The 12,638-nt window shown below is 40.5% G+C and overlaps 1 protein-coding gene across 4 annotated transcripts in view; it reads right to left on the bottom strand.

The window, feature by feature from the left end:
- elf1 (E74-like ETS transcription factor 1) overlaps window positions 1-12,638 on the bottom strand; it is a 35,977-nt gene that overhangs the window by 20,348 nt on the left and 2,991 nt on the right. For 3 of the 4 annotated variants that reach the window (XM_031862484.1, XM_031862481.1, XM_031862482.1), the window contains exon 1: window positions 5,118-9,704. The exons of the other annotated variant lie outside the window; for it this stretch is intronic. The gene's annotated coding sequence lies outside the window, so the exon portion shown is untranslated. Of the gene's footprint in view, window positions 1-5,117; window positions 9,705-12,638 lie in introns of those variants that run through there. 4 annotated transcript variants of the gene reach the window in all.

The following is a 12,638-nucleotide window of genomic DNA, read 5'->3' on the forward strand; positions in this document are numbered from 1 at the left end:
AAAAGGAGGAGAGGTCTCAAGACAAACATAAATAAATTAAGCAATAAATGAACTTCAGCTCTGTCCTCCATAACTGAAACCTTTCCACTCACACAGGAGTTCAGCAGATCATTTAAGTGCTGGCGTCATTATGGGCATGGCCAGTTTTCCATATAACAGCCTGCTGCTGAGGCTTCTAGACACAGACACCACTGCAGCTGGGTGTCTGGGTCCAAAGCCTCTGCAAACCATGTGGGCAATCAATTTCCCTCAGTGCCTGGGTCAGAATGCCTCTTTGTACCGAGTGATACTGCATTAAAGGCAACATGATGTTTAAATTAGCACGAGGGAGTGTTAGGGAGTTGGCAACAGAGTATGTCCAAATGTACCCCTTTTTTTCACCATGTTAACTCAATAAGGGTGGAACCCACATAACTGGAAAGAAAAACATTGCAGTGTGAATGTATTTTCAGGCCACTGTATTATATAGTAGAGTGCTAGCAATTTATAGCAGTCAGCTAGCTGTATCATATTCCCGTATCTACAAATTACCGTACAGAAACAAATAACCGTGCTTCAAACAAAGACAGGGCCAACAGAAAGCTGTAATGGAAATTTTTACGAGGTTCTGCATGTTGCTTTTATCTGGCACAAAATAAACCTGCACCTCAAACCTGCCTCCACCCACACAAACACAGTGACAGATAGACTTTCATCAAGACATGCATCATCACGATTTTCACAGTAAAGCAGTACACAAGAGAAAATAGTTGAGTATATTAAAAAACTCTAAAGTTAGTTAGTATGAACTGCATGCTTTCAAAATGACGAGTCACTTCAAAAAATAGAATCAGAACAGTATGAATGTTGGTGAATGTCTGGTAGTTCATAATTTATGAATAGTGTATATAATTATTCCTTACTATCTGATGGCCTCATCATCATCTGAGTTATATGCTATCCACTAACAAAAGTCAACTTTTTATTTAGAAATGTATAGGAAGCACTTTGCATTTTTTTGTTGGGTAAATCCAGCTCCTTTACTTGAGTAAAAGTATCGTATCAAGAATGTACAAATACTTCAATAAAAGTAAAAGTCCTGCATTCAAAAATGACTTAAGTACACATTAGGGCAGCAGAATAACATTATTATTTGTTTTGTATGTAGACTAGTAGCTGTAAAAGAGAACAAAGTACAACATTCCCTTTTCAATGTAGTAGAAGCATAAAGTACCATTTGGAATTAATAGTCAAGTAAAAGTACAGCAGTTGAGTTAACGTACATGAAACCATGTGTTGAGGCTAGACTAGTGGACCTATTTGCAGCCATGTAAAGAGGAGACTGTTGCTTTTGCCAGCACAGAATTTGTGCCCTGACCGGCATGGTACGTTGCATAACCAGGAGTGTTATCAAAAGGTGTGACCTGATATTCCACATATTCTCTCTCATTCTCTCTCTCATTCTCTCTCTCTCTCTCTCTCTCTCTCTTTCTCTCTCTCTCTCTCTCTTTCTCTCTCTCTCTCTCTCTCACACTCACACTCACACCCTGTCTTTCTCTCTGTGTCTGAAAACATGACACTCTTGTCTTTCACCCATTCCTTCTGAGTCTCATACAACTCTTTTAAGGCTTCTATGTATTGGCAAGAATGTGGTGATACAATACATCCCATGATACAGGGGTTACGATTCAATAAACTGAAATATATTGCATTACTGTAAGCAAGGCAATACACTGCAATTTTTGTATTTCATTTAAGGAAAACTGCCATCGTACAAAGAACAAACCACTAAGTCTGACTAACGAAAAGTTAACTTTTTTACACCACCAGAACAGTGGGATCTACGTTACGTGACTGTAACATCCAACATCATAGCACTACTTGTTATGCAATCTGAGACACTGTCTGCCATGAATCTTTACATGTAAACTATTAACTAAAAATTGATATTGTTTTTGAGAATTGTTAAAATATCACAAAACATAATATCGCGATACTGAAGTATATCGATAGTTTCTAGTGGATTTAAAGCAGTTTTAATGTGATAAATAAGAGCAAAGGACTCTATCAAAAGTCTTGTCACTTCACCATCAACAACCACTAATGCAAGAATTTAAATATCTGAAAGACCTAAGCCAACCATTGAATATTCTGGACCGTCATCAGTTTTGTAATCACTGAAAAATCCGGTATTACATCACATCCTTTTAAGTTCTCAGTAAATAAGTCTGAGGAAAAACACAAGAGGAAAAAAGTATCATCCCTGCTTCCTCTGAAAGGAAATCTGTCTGGACTGGGCTCCGTGTTCAGATGTGATGATCACAGTTCTGGCTTGTTGAGTTCTGCCAGTCCCAGCATGCTCTTAGTATGAGACAGTTGCAACACGGGACTTGCTCAATCGATTTCACTTTATTTATCAAGGGAGGGTTTCCTGAGTGTAGACCTGCAATTTATTAATACAGACACACAAGTGGCTTTGGCCTGCTGGGTGTAGCTATGCCTGGAGCACCTTGAGACACAGTATGTGCCTTGCTCAGTGGCACCTTGACAGTAGCCATAAGGGCAGAGGAGAGTGTTACACATTAACTTTCCCCACCCAGTTTTTTCCAGCCGGTCACAGGAGTTCAAACTTCCCGTCACAAGCCCACTTCTTCAACCTTTAAGTCTTCATCCACTCCAGAAAAAGAGAGTGCCATGGAAATTAAAATGTCTCAGAAGAAATGGAGAAACTGACAAGGAAACATAATGCAAATCTATTCAAGCCAAATAAAAACATCAGAACAGGATAGGAGTGCTGATACTTTCTCATTTTAACATTTTCCAGGCAGTTTTATTAAAAAACAATGGCTGTGGATAAACAAGACGTGTCTCTACTAGTTTCACTATGAGTCCACTGGTTTTCTGCATCCTCTTCAATAAATGGGAGATAATAATGCATTAAGGATTACCATGAAATTCTGGTCTCCTTTTTAGTAGTTATAACTTCTAATATATTTACATTTTAAGACCAAACTAGTTGAGTTTAAGCTTGTATATGCTACTGACATTCAAATCAGTATAATATTTAGCCTGTGCAAATGCATTTTATTTCCATTATTGCAAATTGGTTCTCAGCCTGTTCAATTCAAGGCATAAAAAACTGTTTGTACCTGACCATACAAAGTTGGCTCTGTTGTTATTCTCTTTGAACCATGGGCCTGTAACATAAAACTGAATAAATCCTCCACTTTTACATATCTCGGCATGCTGGGACTGTAGTAATAAACTCCTCCCCACCTCCTCCTCTCGTCATGCCCTTCTCTTGCAACGCCTCCGTCCTCTTGCCCAAGCCTAATGATCTAATTACAGGCCAAGACTTGTTGACTTTGTATTGAAAGAGGAGCCTATACCTGATACTACTGTCCAGCCCCCCTTCGTCTCTTCATCAGCCTCTATGTCCTCTGAATGAGGCACACACAAAGCCTCGCTAAACACCACCTTCAGCATGAGTTCATCCTCTGAGGCACGAGGGCCTCATTTACAAGCCAAATCAGGGTGGGCACAGAGTACCAAGAGTTAGGTCAAATGCAAACTCACCTGCTCAACACAACAGCTCTTTTCACTGACTGCATCATGAGTTGATACTACAGCAGGTGCTAAATACAAATAGACTTCAAGGCCAATTGATCCAAAGCTAATAATAGCTCAGTAACTGAGCCTAAAGTATACAGATATCTATTTGGTATCTCTGCGATCTCTGTACTTAGTTGCATGTATTTGGCCTCAACCGCGCGCTACGTCAGAAATTACATCAACAAAATCAATTATGAATGCCGAACCGATGAAACAATCTCTCAAGCTTTGGGCTTTTGCATATGGCTTCATAAAACAAGATCAACCAAAATTGGATAAAATCAGTACTGGTTCAGGGCTTACTGCATACTGCAGTGGCTTTTGAAGACAGAATCGATAAAAAGTGGGTGTGAAAGCTAGATGCTTCTCAAACTGTAGTCGTGTTTATTCAGTGATAAAGTATGTGCTCTCTTGTGGTCCCAAAAAAGTGCAGAGTAGATTTCTGGTGAAACAGGAAGTGTGATTGTATCTCTGCTGCAATGAGTAACTTTTAGAGACAGATTCTCACCAGCATTTAGACGAATAATTGAACTGGCTGATGGTTGAAAAAAAATTACTTTCGAAAAGGTCAACTAATATGGGCATAAAAGAGGAAGCAACATACTGTGGGACCAAACTTCTCTCCGAAATTGAACTGAGGACCTTGTGGGCCTCTACTTTACAAGATGAGCAAACTTCTGTTCTGATGAACTGAAGATGAAGCGCTGCATGACTGACTCCACGCACAACACTGTGGAGAGCAACACCTGCAAAACCACAGCAGTTTTCGTGCCAACTGATGCAGCATTTAACATGCTCAATAAGGACTGCATTCAACTTTGAAAGCAGTCACAGATCAAAATGAACAACATCATCAACATGATGTGTAATTACAGATCACTACACCATGAGAAATACATGTGGGCTTGGTCAAGGGGCTTGCAAAACACGGTTCCCGCCCTTGCTTCAGCACACCATATAAGGCAACAATTCATAAAAGAAAAGCAACAATCAGATAGTTGGTATTAGTTGTTAGAACCACAAACACAGAAACTCAAACCCATTACTTGATCTCCCGCGTTATCAAGCCATAGAAAGTGTCAACTTCAAACCAGTTCCCTCAAACTGGTTTGATCTGCGCAGCCCAACATAAAAGCTTAATATGTAAAACTCACAGTACTATTAATACTGTTTTACTGCTTCCTTGAACACATTTTGTTATAGAAGTAGGCTTAGAAAACATTATATGGGGAAAAAAACACCTAAATGTCAATTCAACTTGTATGACTTGTTAAAGCTCCCTGAACAAAACCTGAACATGTCAAGTGTGCTAATGAAAATGCTACGATGAAACCAAAAGGTACACATTATGGCGACCTATCTAGCTGCTTGTCTCCCAAATAATTTAATAAATAAGGATCAAAAGGGTTAGGGTCTTAAACTTAAAAAGTCTCAGAAAAACAGTTTTAAGGCATTTGTTTCAACGAACAAGAAACAACAAAACACGTCAAGTGTGAAGAGGAGGAGGAGAAGTATTCATCACTAACCTCAAAGGCTCAGGATTCGGGTGACAATGTCCATAATAGCAACCGAACAAGTGTCGCTCACAGTAACCAATGAAAATCAAGAGAAAAAACAGACAACAAAAGGCGAAAAGGGGAATAATCCAAGGCGCATTCAGAAGGGGGACAAAGCTGTCTGAAGGTGTAGACCACGGGCTAGCCTCACACCTCTTTCTCACAGCGACTAAAACAAAACTGCAGAAGACGGAGAAAAAAAAAAAAAGACAATGCAATGGCTGCTGTTTGAAGCAGAAAAAGGAGAAGTGTAATGAAGCAACTTGTCCTCTCCCTATGAGTCACGCAGCCCTATCACCATTGGTAGGGGAGCCCTGAGGCAGAGTGCTTTTACCTGGCCAATCAGCGGCAAGTATCGGCCCTGAATACAAATCGTTTCAGGTGAGTTTGACATGTGGCGGGGATTGGATGATGCTTCAGCGGGGGAGGGGAGATTAGAGAGGTCCAACCAGAGGGCCACACCTCAAACAGCATGAAAGACGATAGACGGGTTTCTCCTGCAGAGGCGGAGGAGTGCTGCTGGTGCAGGTAAACAGTTGAACAGGTATGCACTTACTTTAGACTTTGACCATACAATATGGGCCTGGCATGGTTATGAAAATCTGTACGGCAGCTCAGAAGTAAAGTTCACACCCCTTTGTGTCCCATTAAAACATTTGCAATGAATCGTGAGTCTATTAGCCGTGTCAGGGAGCCAGTTAAGCTGCTGACTTGTGGGGGAGTTGTTCTGCCGGCAGTAGAAAGCCCCATAAAACAACTTCTACCAGTGGGAGGTACAAAGAAATTAAACTGTAAAGTCGACTGCGTTTAGGTATGAGCAAGTGCTTCACCTCAGAGGGCCAAAAAACATTCTCCTCCCCCTCCTCCTCTTAAACACTCAGTGATCATGATAACGGCAACGCTCCTGCTGTGAACAAACATCGAATGCACTTTTAACTCAAGCACCTGTGTTCGTGTCTCAGATTTTACATTTACAAGATGTTAAAACATACAGAAAGTGTCACAGATCAGCCGCAGTAGGTGTCACCAATCTTTTCACTGTCACATGTCTTGTTAAGTTTAGAGTACACAGATATAGCTAAGACTTGATAAGAATGTATCAGAAACGACACTCACAGGAAGCGGTGATCTGTGGTGAGCGCTGAGCACTTTGTGTCTTCACACTCTTTCGCTCTGCATTCATTTATACATGTTTTCCACTGAAAAGCCCCACGTAGTGCATTCAACAGTCAAATATGTAAATAAAACCTGCCTCAAATTGGGATTGTTGGGAAAGAAGATAAACATAAACAGACACAAGACTTGGAGATTGATGTTTAAAAAATGAACCCATTAAACTTAATTGCAACTGCAGCGGGGTCTGTTTGTCACGGACGCCCAAATCACCATCTCAGTCTCCACCGAGTGCTCTCATCATCACATTAATTCTTCCTGGCCTCTGTTCAATATAGTTCGGCTCAGAGCAGAACGCATCGGTTTGCCTCAGAGCAAATTGATAGCCTTGCTGTGAGGGAAAGTTACACCAAACAAGCTCCATTCATCACTTTCCTCTTGGAAATACTGTCCACAACTCCGAAGCAGCGGCGGAAACTTCTTGTGATATTTACGCTTACGGTTAATGCACTGCAGCACTGCTAAAATCCAGGACAACTATGTAAACATACAAAAACACACACATGCATGTACACGAGCTAAAGTAATGTTACTCCCCTTGTGTAAGCCGTACAGATAAACAAAATCTCTGGGTAAACAAAAGTTTTAAAATATCATCTAAGGCCCAAAAGAACAGCTGCAGACATTCAGCACATTCTTGTCAATATTGTGGATGTAATGGATCTATTGTGTGCCACCACCTTACCACTATCAATAGGGTACTTTTCTGGGTCCGTAATTTACCCGTACTCTAGATCCAGAAATCCCATTTATATATTTACACTGTGTATCTACTCTGAAAGGAAAAAAAAAAGCCATCAAAGGAAAGGAAACTTTAGAGAGCTGCAGTGCTGACGATACGCTTTTAGACTCCTGAAGCACAAATTCAGCATATTCTTTGCAAAATGAGAAAAGAAAAGAAACCCGTAATGAGACTGCGCTACATTCCAGTGATTTGTTAATTGTGGGTAATCAGCTGTGTCGAAAAAATATTTCCCTACCAGGAAGTCGCATAAGAGGAGCAAACAAATAGACGAGAGGGCATGGCATCAAAAACAACTCATGGCTCTCTCTTCAATGAATACTAAGGAGCACATTTATTCCTCTACGTGTGCCAATCAAGCGGAAACCTCTTGGTGCTGGAAATGAAAGCGAACGTGGAAGTGCCAAAAATTGCAGTTCTTGAAATGGCCAGTTGAGGCTGGCTCCAACAGCGAGACAATCCCCATAGGGCCCCATGTTAAAATACCCAATTTTACAGCAGTAACAAAAATTTTTACAACCTGGTACAGAAATGGTTTTGGTCTTTATACCTAATGTCCCCATTTATGACAACTAAAATTTTATAGTAGTCGCCCATTTGATGGCAATGGCAGGAGCCACCCACTTAGAGCTTCACAACTTGTCTTCAGAAACCGATGGGGGACGTCATGGAGACTACGTCCATATTCTATACAGTCTATGGAGCCAGTCTCTTCTGAGCTGTCCCTGTAGTTTCTGGTTAGGGAAACTGCAGTAATGTGAATTAACTAAATATCTCACTGAGCAAGACAGAAAGAGAATCTCTACAATCTATCTACACATGAACTATAAATACATAATACATACATACTTTATGAGTCTTTCAAAATCAATTCAACATGTCAAACAAGCTTGCAACCATTCCAAAAGCCTGCAAAGGCAAATCGCTTGCTTTTTTTTTCAGCTTCATATCATAAAATGACAACGTAAGAAATCCCCTGACATTAGTTCAAGCTCTGGTGATTTCAGACACTTCATGAGCTTCATTATTATTTCATCAAGCAAATGTCAAATTAATTAATTGTGGATTTAATCTAATGACTTCGTTTTATTTAGGGTCTGAAAAACACCAAAGTTACATAGACACAGTACAATATAAAAGAAAATGTCACGTTAGGTCAATATTATTTATAGATCCCAAAATGACACATTTGCTTTACAATCTGTACTACACACTATTCTTTGACTCTTGCATTAAATAAGGAAAAATTCCACTTTTTACAGGAGGAAGCCAGGAGGGATCAGGATGGATATGCAAACACATCTAACATGTTTAAGCTGATGTTTGGAGAAAAACAGACACTGAAACATTGAAATCACTGTTTTAAGGTTTGGATTGTATATAGAACACACTAGACACCCATCTTTGGTTCACAGTGTTTGGAGAGGCTCATTCATGGCCTCAAATCTAGACTAAACTTTAAAGCATCATGAATGTGAATATTATGTGTTTTTTTACTGAACGCAGCAAAAAAAAAAACTATTTGCACTTATCCTCTCCAAAGAATTTACAGTCCTTCCAATTATCTTCTGCAATACTGAACGCAAACTCACCCAGATTTGCACAACAAATCACATCTACACTCTGGGGGAAAAGCAATAAAAGAGAAGATGTTTAAATTGCTGGTGCTTCATGACATGTCAGTGGGATACAATTAAAATCAGGCCGCAGTGTGAGAACACAAAAAGCCTGTCTAACAGTACATTGTGTTCTTGCTTTATTTCTACAATGGTGGTGTACTAACACAATCAAGAAACAGTCTTGTTCTGGGATCAGTGCAGAGCCAATTGAACCTATAGACTCACTGAAAGACATACCTTTCCTTTGCAGCCTAAGAATGAAAAAAGTCTTGATTATTTTGTGCGAGCTCGGCATACAGACACCAACCACAACAGGCCCAGCCCTAAAAGGCCCCATTTTCTGCGTTAACTCCCCATTAAAGGGCAGAGCACAGCAATACTTGACACCAAAGAGCTGCTGTGGTTAAGGCCTGTAACAGTGTCAGTGAATTCCCTTTAACCCAAAAGAGGGACATAATATAATTGCATGCTGTTAATCTTTCTGCTTGTCATTTTGAGTTGCTAGATTCACATTATAATATTATCATTAGTATATTAATATGACAGAATTTCACTTAGTTATTCAGCTCACTAGACAAATGTCTATGCCAATAAATGTTATATCAGCCAGAATGTTTATTTTATGGGTCAAAGTTTAGCAAATGAAAACCCTCAAATACAGCACAACTAGTCCTCGCTTCATTTTATATTTATCTCGGCGTGCCCTACAAAGTTGCACCTGACAAACCACTCCAGTAAGAACTGCACTCATAAAATCCAGATCACTCAGTAAAGAGTTATTTGGGAGTACCGTGTGACAAACATTTGTGAACGATCCTTGACAGGATGAGATATGGGAGCCTTTGGAGGCCGCACAGAATTATTTGTGTGGCTTGGAGGTCAGCATTGATCCAGAATGCTGCAGCACATGTACTAACAGAAACGAAGAAAAGAGATCATATTACTCCTGTATTAGCTTCTCCGCACTGGCTCCCAGTTAAATAACGAATTGAATTTAAAATCCTTCTCCTCACCTACAAAGAATTGGCCGGGCACCATCATATCTTAAGGAGCTTATAATACCATATCACTTGTGGTTCCTAGAGTCTCAAAAAGTAGGCTGGGAGCCAGAGCCTTCAGTTATCAAGCTCCTCTTCTGTGGAACCAGCTTCCCGTTTCAGTCCGGGGGTCAGACACACTCACCACATTTAAGAGGAGGCTTAAGACTTTCCTTTTTTGATAACGCTTATAGTTAGCGCTGGATCAGGTTTGCCTTGGTCCAGCCTCTAGATATGCTGCTTTAGGCCTAATCTGCCGGGGGACTTCCGAGGATACACTGAGCTCCTCTCTCGAAAGATGGAAGGCAGTCAAGGTGCTATACAAATATCACACTTTTATGATTTAAAAGCATGCCAGCTGGTTGAGGTCAAACTTTCTCGTTGCAACAAGTTTGATCAATAAGCCGACGGCTCATAGTGCAAAGAAAACGTCATCATTCTCAGACAGTGACCGAACATGATTCATTGTGCTGACTGAGTGTGACTGTGGTGCAGACAGACCTGCCAAAGAGCTGTGTAGGTGTACAGCTATGAAGCCAAAGCATTCAGTGTGCAACAGCTCATCCAACTGGATGTGAGTGATTCAGGAGCAGTTTGCAGCAGAGAACGATGCTCAGACCACAGGCCTTTAATAGATAATATTCAGTGTGCATGTGCATACAGACATTTTTTCCCTCCTGTTTCGTAAAATATTGCAGGAATCTACATTCCTCCAATTCCTTCAGAATTGGAGCTGTATGACAGGAAGTAGTCACATTAATAAAAATTAAATAAATAAAATCAAATGTCCAATCCTCTTTTGCAGTTTGAGTGTTCATTTTTGCAATTAATATAAAATAAAATAATTCATTTGTGGACCGGATTTAAACCTAACTGTGTCTGTCCGCTGTTTGCTGGATCTGGAAACGGTGCTGATGAGACATACAGTAGCTTTTGAACAGATAGGCAGGGGCTAGCTGTTGTAGTCGCATTACATCTACTGCTGGCGAATCCAGATACACACATACAGACTGCAGCTCATTAATTATTAAATACAGAGAGCAGGCCAACAGTCCAGGTCGTCTACATCACACCTCTGTGGGCTGTAAACAGCTACCTGCAGTCAGATACTGGCAGAAAGCATTCATTGTTCCACGACGTCACCGAACCACATAACTGCTGTTTCTCATGCAGACATCTTATCAGAAACAATCGCTGAGGTTTTAAAAAAGTCCATCTGTGTCACACCAGCTAATTCCGGGCTAAGAGCATAGCGTGCTCCAGTGTACGCCAACAGCCAGCAGCTTTTCACCTGAGAGCTCTAGTTTATCTCAAGCTCATTATTAATAAAATGCCATGAGGCCCTAAGAGCATATTACTCTGTCACTCAGGGCCTAGATTATAATACCCATTGGCTGCATGCAGTTAAATAATTTAACCAGCCTGAGGACTGCCTGTCACTTTGAAATGAACCCAAAAGGAAAAAAATAAATAAAAAATTACTGTCAGTGAAGACAGACACTCGCCTCTCAGCAGATACGATGAGCTGCCATGAGCTCACTGCAAATTCTGTCAACTCTGTCTTCGCCTGTGTTAGTCACATTTGTTGAAAGAGTTTGTTGAAAGTTGAATAAGGAAAAGATCCTTTGGCTTCTTCGAGCAAAGCTCACTCTTTGAATCCAAGCACCACTGGCTGAGCTGACTCATGAAAGGCCTCCGTGAACCACTCACTGCTACCTCATTAGCTCCAAGAGACATGAAAAATGACAGGGTGAAATCTCATTATGCGCCAAAGTTGCAGGCTGAGCCAGTTTCTATTTTTGGTCTGGAGCTACTTTGTGCGGTCAAACTACCGTAAGGTAGAACACTACAACCCGAGCCATCACTCCTTAACGTAATTACACATACATCAGTGATACAGCTCACTACGCTGTGGGCTTACATGGACCCGTAAAAATATCTAAGTAATGCGGTTAACTAATCTCATGATGTCAACATGCTGCCAGAGTGGACACGTTATACTTTGATTCATCCTACAGACAAAGTATACTGTGGCTAAGGGGTTTCTTACTTTCCCTGGTATCTGGAGCAACATAATCTAATGCAATGTCCTATTTCAATTTTCATTCAAAGCAATAGTTTGACATTTTGGGAAATACACCATCTCTGCAACAAAGGTATAAGCGTATTTCCCAAAATGTCAAGCTAGTCCTAAATGTAAAACTGTGAACGCTTTTAGACGAATACAGTCTATTCTCACTTGATTATCACCGCAAAGTCTTTATTATTGCCTCAATTTGTCATTTTTTGACTACTTTATGAATAAATACTTTTCCTCATTGAAGCCAGTATATTGTATTACTTTTAATCACTTCGTTTTCTAACACCTGAATCAGTCTAATTGGTTTAAAAAGAAACAACTAAACTTTAATACTGCATTTACACAACAACATACTTCAAAAACAACATTGTCCTCTTTTGTATGCTAAAAATAGCTTGACTGGAACGCTGCATTACATCATGACAATGCCCGAATTTATGGAGAAACTTAGGCACGATGACTCGTCCAAGTCACATGCTTGTGAGACAGGCAGCAAGAGAGCAGAGTGAGGCTACAGGTGGAATTTCCCCTCGACTCTCCTTTCTCTCCGACGTCAGGTCCAGTGGCAGCGGTTTACTGCCGCAATCAAACATGTCCGACAAGGTGATATTCAGGTGTCAAAAGTCTGAGGTTGTGAAACAGCCGCGTACAATTCAGGAACTTTGCAAACAGCAGTTCCTCTGCAAGCCCTCAACAGAAAACAGGCAAACATGAGGTCTCATTTCTGCACGTAGGAAAGGGGAAGTTCAACAGTTTTATTTCTCTTTTCACAGGTCGTTTCCTGCATTTCTGCAAGTCATTTGAGGTGTCAGCCATCTCATGTGATTGTTTGTTTAGTCG

The sequence above is a fragment of the Anarrhichthys ocellatus genome, unplaced genomic scaffold, assembly GCF_004355925.1.
Source record: "Anarrhichthys ocellatus isolate YVR2014 unplaced genomic scaffold, GSC_Weel_1.0 scaffold27, whole genome shotgun sequence".
NCBI lineage: Eukaryota > Metazoa > Chordata > Actinopteri > Perciformes > Anarhichadidae > Anarrhichthys > Anarrhichthys ocellatus.